The 5,878-nt window shown below is 35.2% G+C and overlaps 1 pseudogene; it reads right to left on the bottom strand.

The window, feature by feature from the left end:
• Positions 1–1,754: 1,754 nt before the first annotated feature.
• LOC145158201 (uncharacterized) lies at positions 1,755–4,285 on the bottom strand (annotated as a pseudogene).
• Positions 4,286–5,878: the final 1,593 nt, after the last annotated feature.

Here is a 5,878-nt window from a genome sequence, read left to right as displayed (position 1 = left end):
TAAGGCGGAGCTTAAACCATGTTAGATGGCTTTTCATGCATTTTTAGGGTAGTTTTTATTAACATTTAGCATCATATTTACGCATTTTCATGCACATTAGTATAAATAATGTTAAGCTCATGTTTATCATCAAAATTCCCATACTGCTCGCGTTTTATGTCTTTTTCAGGTATTTTGAGTGGAGCGGTGATTTGGGAACAACTTTGGATGCGTTTTGTCACACCCCGACCGAGGCGGCGGAACATGTCGGGCTGTGCGACTTAGTTTATGGATCACAAGCAAATTGAATATACATCACAAGTTACGACACTAACAACACCACAGTTATATGCCACTTTAAAGTTTAGATACATGGTTCATACAGATAATTATAGTAAGTACATGAATTTTCCTTAGCAGATAGGACGACATAACAAAAACTAGAGAAAGCTAGGTTGCTTGAAATCCATGAACAATTCTTTTGCTAAAAGCTGGTTCAATGATCTCCTGAGAATACATGTATTTTGAGGGTCAACACAAAGATTGATGAGAGCTATAGATTTTCTACTAACCGCAGTAATCATACTTTTAAAAAGTCGGAAAAATATTTCCCTTGTAGTTGAAACCAAGTTTGATAAAGAGATAAATCATAAGTAAATCTATACTTGAAATGTTTGACCAAGAGAGAAATCATAAGTAATTCCATACTTAAAATGTTTAATAACGAGATAAATCATAAGTAAGTCCATACTTAAAATGTTTGATAAAGAGAGAAATCATAAGTAATTTCATTAAAATATTTGATAAAGTGATAAATCATAAGTAATTCCATACTTAAAATGTTTGATAAAGAGATAAATTATAAGTAATTTCATACTTAAAATGTTTGATAAAGAGATAAATCATAAGTAAATCCATACTTAAAATGTTTGATAAAGAGAGAATTGAATCCGTGGTTTCTAGATAAATGATCCAGTTAATGCTTATAGTGAGTCCTATAACTGAGTTATGTGATTAGATATAACCCCTTAAAAAGCTTCATTTGATGTCGTGGATAAATGACAAAAGATAATTATCACCTGCTTCGATTGATCCGTCAAGGTTATAGCTAGCAACCGCAAGTGGGGGTGTCAACCCATATAGATCTATAAATACGTATCTCGCTCCAAGGATTAACGGTTATTGTCGAGTGGGTATACTAAGTGGTTAAACTTAGGCAATGACTAGTGTCTCACTAAAAAGCCATTAACCAAGGTATACAATATATTTGTTCTATAAAAGCTGAGTAAATTCGATATATTTGTAAAAGTGTATATTACTCGCTTAAATAGATAGATAGTAAGTTTCTCAAGTGCGTGAATAAATTCTAAGTTATAAGTGTTATAATTTATACATATCTATTTAACATATATACAAATCTATGCAAGACATAGGTAAATAATGCAAAGTTGACAAACATTCGTAACTCATATTTTTTGATACACATTACTCAAGGTTGCAAAAATCGCTCGACGGTAGCTTGACGGTCGACTGGGGTTAAAGGATTAATTGATCTCGACGGGGATTAATCGGGGACCATTAATTATTAATAAAAAATTAATATAAAATAAGCAAATAACCATACAAAAAGTCATAAAATAAGTAACCATACAAAAAGTCATAACTAGTATTTAAGCATTTAAGTCATCATCCATTACAAGTCCAAAATAAGTTTACTAATAATAAAAACACACATTTTTATACATTTAAATGTCCATATTCTTCTAATCTTCAAGTTATTCCACTATTTTAACTCCATCCGACTCATATTCATCTTCTTCAAACACTTGCTCCTCATTCTCGGATTCGAAATCTTCATCGTAAAGTTCTCTCGTTGTTGAACTTTTATGGGGTACTTGAGTATCATTAGTCTTGAGAGCTTCATCAATCGCTTCCATAACTGATTCGAGGTCAACTTCATCTCCATCACCGTCATCTCCATCTATAATCCATTCTTGAGCCGAGTGAGAATCATTTGCTAAAAGCACTTCCAAAGTCCTATCTTTTCTCTTTTTGTTTTTTTCCATTAGATTAGCACTGAATTGAACATAAACAAGATTGTTCAATCTATTTGTCTCCAATCTATTTCGTTTCTTCGTATGTACCTATAAAAGTATACATAACAAAAGCTTAAAAACATTCTTGATATTTAAAGATTATAACTTTATAACTAACCGCTTCAAACGTGCTCCAATTTCTTTCACAGCCCGATGAGCTACTAGTTAAAGAAAGAATCCTCATTGCAATTTTTTTCAAATGAGGAGTTGAGCCGCCAAAAAGTCCCCACCATCTTGCTATAATATTAAAGCAAAAAAACATTATTAAATTGATAGATATAAAATTCTATTATTTTATAAATTACTAAAATAAACATAAAGCATATTACCCGGATCAAAGTCGGCATTGTTCACCATACAACCTTTAATTGCAAGATCTGCTCCAAATCTATCAACTTTTTCCTTGTATTTTGGCAAATCAATCATCACGACTTGTCTTTGCATCTCAAAATCTCCAAAAAGTAATGTATCAAAAAATTCAAGAACCACATCCATTACGTCGGGATCATATTGGAGTTGGGAATCATTATAATGGTAATAAGGATTCAAAAGATAGGTCGTCAAATGTAATTTTGAATCTAGCCTACCTTTCATCTTGTTGTTTATGATATCTATAATAGGCTTGTAAGCTTTCTCGTTGCCACCCAAAGCTTTCATAATTTCTTCTTTTGCTACTTTAAGCTCACCATAAACAAACCCCATTGAGGGCTTCCAATCCACATCAACCATTCGAAGGACTTTCACCAAAGGAGAAAACACTTTTAAACATTGTGTCACACCGGCCCAAAATTGGAGACTTGTCACCATTCTATATGAGGCTCTTCCTTTAGGGGTACTGGAAAATTTGCATTCCTCCCACTCGTTACTAGAGAACATATTTTTTAGTTGCTCCTTCTTTTCGGATAAACTTTGTAATGTTAGAAAGGCGGAAGCAAATCTCGTGACTCCCGGTCGGATAATTTCCCTTTTCTTGGTGTGGTTTCTCATCATTGCCAAGGTTTTGTGGTGAGCATAAATAAAGATGGTTAATTTCTTTGCTTGATCTAAGACTTTCTTAAACCTTGGAAGTCCACCGATACCTTGAAAAAAAAAAAGATTACCTAACAAATTTAATGAATTATAGTATAAAATAAAAGATGATAAAAACTAAATTGGTAAATAATGTAATAAAAAAATATAAATACCTTCGAGCATAAGGTTAATTGTGTGTGTCGCACATGATGTCCAAAAAATAGTTGGTCTTTTCTCTTGTAGTAACTTTGCAGCTCCCATGTTATCCGTGGCATTATCGGTTACAACTTGAACAACATGATCGGGACCAACTTGTTAATGCAAGATTCCACATAATCATATATGTATTGGCTTGTATGTGCTTCATTGGAACATTCTTTTGATGATAAAAAAACGGTACCCATTTTTGAATTTACACATAAATTCATAATGCTCCTTCTCTTTCTATCGGACCAAGCATCCGTCATGATCGAGCATCCAATCTCTTTCCATTCTTCTTCATTTTTTTTCAACAATTTTTTTGTTCTTTCAACCTCATGCTTTAGGAGTGGGTCACTCAAAGAATACCTGGTAGGAGGTGGGAGCCCTGTTCCAAATTGTCCAACAACCTCCAACATCATTTTGAAGCTATCATCTTCCAATGCATGAAAAGGAATTGCAGTTTTATATGCCCACCTACTAATGAAATTATGACACGCTAAAATTCTTTCTTTCCGAACAACATCGTTAAGATCAACTTTTTTTCCCTTTCCCTTCATAATTTCGGGGTTTATTTTGTTTGCATATCCATCCATGGGTCCTATAATATTTGGTGCTTTCAACCCCAAAGAATCTTCTACTTCATCCATTTCAACACTATCATTTAACACTTGTGCTGCTTCCGCTCTTAAGGCCTCGTCATGTGCGTGTTTAGCTTTCTTTTTTATTTTCCCTTCGTTGAGAAAATTTCGCATTTTCAATTGATCATCTTTTGTAGAGTTTGGACATCGACTAACATTTCCCATCACATGACCAATATGTTGTTTCAATCTAGTAACCCCCCCGGTAAACACTTTTCCACACAAGTTACATTTCACTGTATCCATCTTGTTTTTATCCGGGCAAAAACCATATTCCCAACCAATATCATCTGAGTTCCGTTTATGAGCACCGATGGAGGTTGATCCCACCGATGGTGAAGTCGAATTTTTAGATGTCATGATTGAACACTGTTATACATACCAGAAAAATACATCAGAAATACACAACATAAATCACAAATTTTCAGCAGACATCAAAATATCACAGCAAAAATGTCAATCTAATGTTTAGCTGCAATCTTGAAGAAGCACTCGTAGGCATCAAAATATCCAAATTACAGATTGCGACTATATTTCAATACAACACAAACCTTGTTTCTAATATATTTATAATAAATTAGTAAATTACTAAGAAAAAAAAAGAAATTTATGGTATACACTCGTGATTAACAGCAAACAGGAAGCCATGAATATTGGCTTTTACTTGTTCTACATAAACCCACATGGGCGGCGACTATATACGAATATTAAATTCAACAATTAACAAATGTAATAAATTCTATACAAGATTCTAAAACGAAAGAACAAATCAATTTTATAACATTATCGGAAGTGAACTTTCAATGAACAAACAAGAACTCAACCTTTTTTGGGAAAAAAACGAACTCAGATTAAGAAATCGCTAACCTGAAATACGAACGCCGCTGTCCCTGGAGGTTCACCAGTGGCCGCTGGAGGTTCGTCGGAGAATGGCGGGCGTCGCCATCAGCTGTATCGTTGGGGTAGGCTTGCGTCGCTTCAATTTTTGAGAGAGAGCATAAAAACGGCTGATGAATATGACGATTTTAGGGTTAGAAGAATTTTTTGGAACTTTTTTGGAGCCTTTTTTTTTTTAATTTTGACCAACTTTTACCTTTGACTTATTTTGACTTTCGTTGACCGTCGTTGACCGCCAAGACCGCCAAGACCGCCAAGCCCATCGTTGACCGATATTGACCAATTAACGCCTAGGACCCCTAATCCTAATCAGTTGTAGAACGCCGAGCGATTAATCTACGATTAATCCCGATTTCTGCAACCTTGACATTACTTCGTGTTGGGGGTCAGAAATGGCATCGACCAAGTCGTTGCACGATGGCCTGGAGTGCCGCAATCGAATGTCTGGTCCTGGAGGGTTGAATGCGCTATATGGGTAAGGTTGCGTCCTTTCTAATACCAATTGGTTTTAGATCAACCGGTAGCGCTGATGCTCAACAAGTGGTATCAGAGCCAGAGGCGAGGGTTCGATTCTCTCAGGGAGGAATTTCTGAGGGGGGGGGGGGGATTGTTGGAGGTCAGAAATGGCATCGACCAAGTCTTTGCACGATGGCCTGGAGTGCCGTAATCGAATGCCTGGTCCTGGAGGGCTGAATGCGTTATATGGGTAAGGTTGCGCCCTTTCTAACACCAATTGGTTTTAGATCAACCGGTAGTGCTGATGCTCAACACTTCGTAAAATCATAAGATTCTTATGATTTATAATTTATAACATGCATCACGTAAGTTATCTTTTTTTTTTTGTATAGCATGTTTTAAACCACTATGAGATGCGTATGTCATGATAAAAACTAGTCTTGATATATTATTTTGACAAAGTATCGATTTAAGCTAAATATGAGTTCAACATGCGTTTTTCATAATCGATATATGTTTTTCATATGTATTCTCCCCAAAAATAATAAAACCGTTAAAAAGGGGCCGTAAGCACTCACCTATTCGAGAACTAAGCGTGAC

This window comes from Lactuca virosa, chromosome 2, assembly GCF_052849685.1.
Source record: "Lactuca virosa cultivar CGN04683 chromosome 2, Lactuca_virosa_CGN04683_v6, whole genome shotgun sequence".
In the NCBI taxonomy this organism is placed as follows: Eukaryota; Viridiplantae; Streptophyta; class Magnoliopsida; order Asterales; family Asteraceae; genus Lactuca; species Lactuca virosa.
The sequence above is the reverse complement of the archived record's forward strand: the minus strand, read 5'-3'. Positions and strand labels throughout refer to the sequence as shown.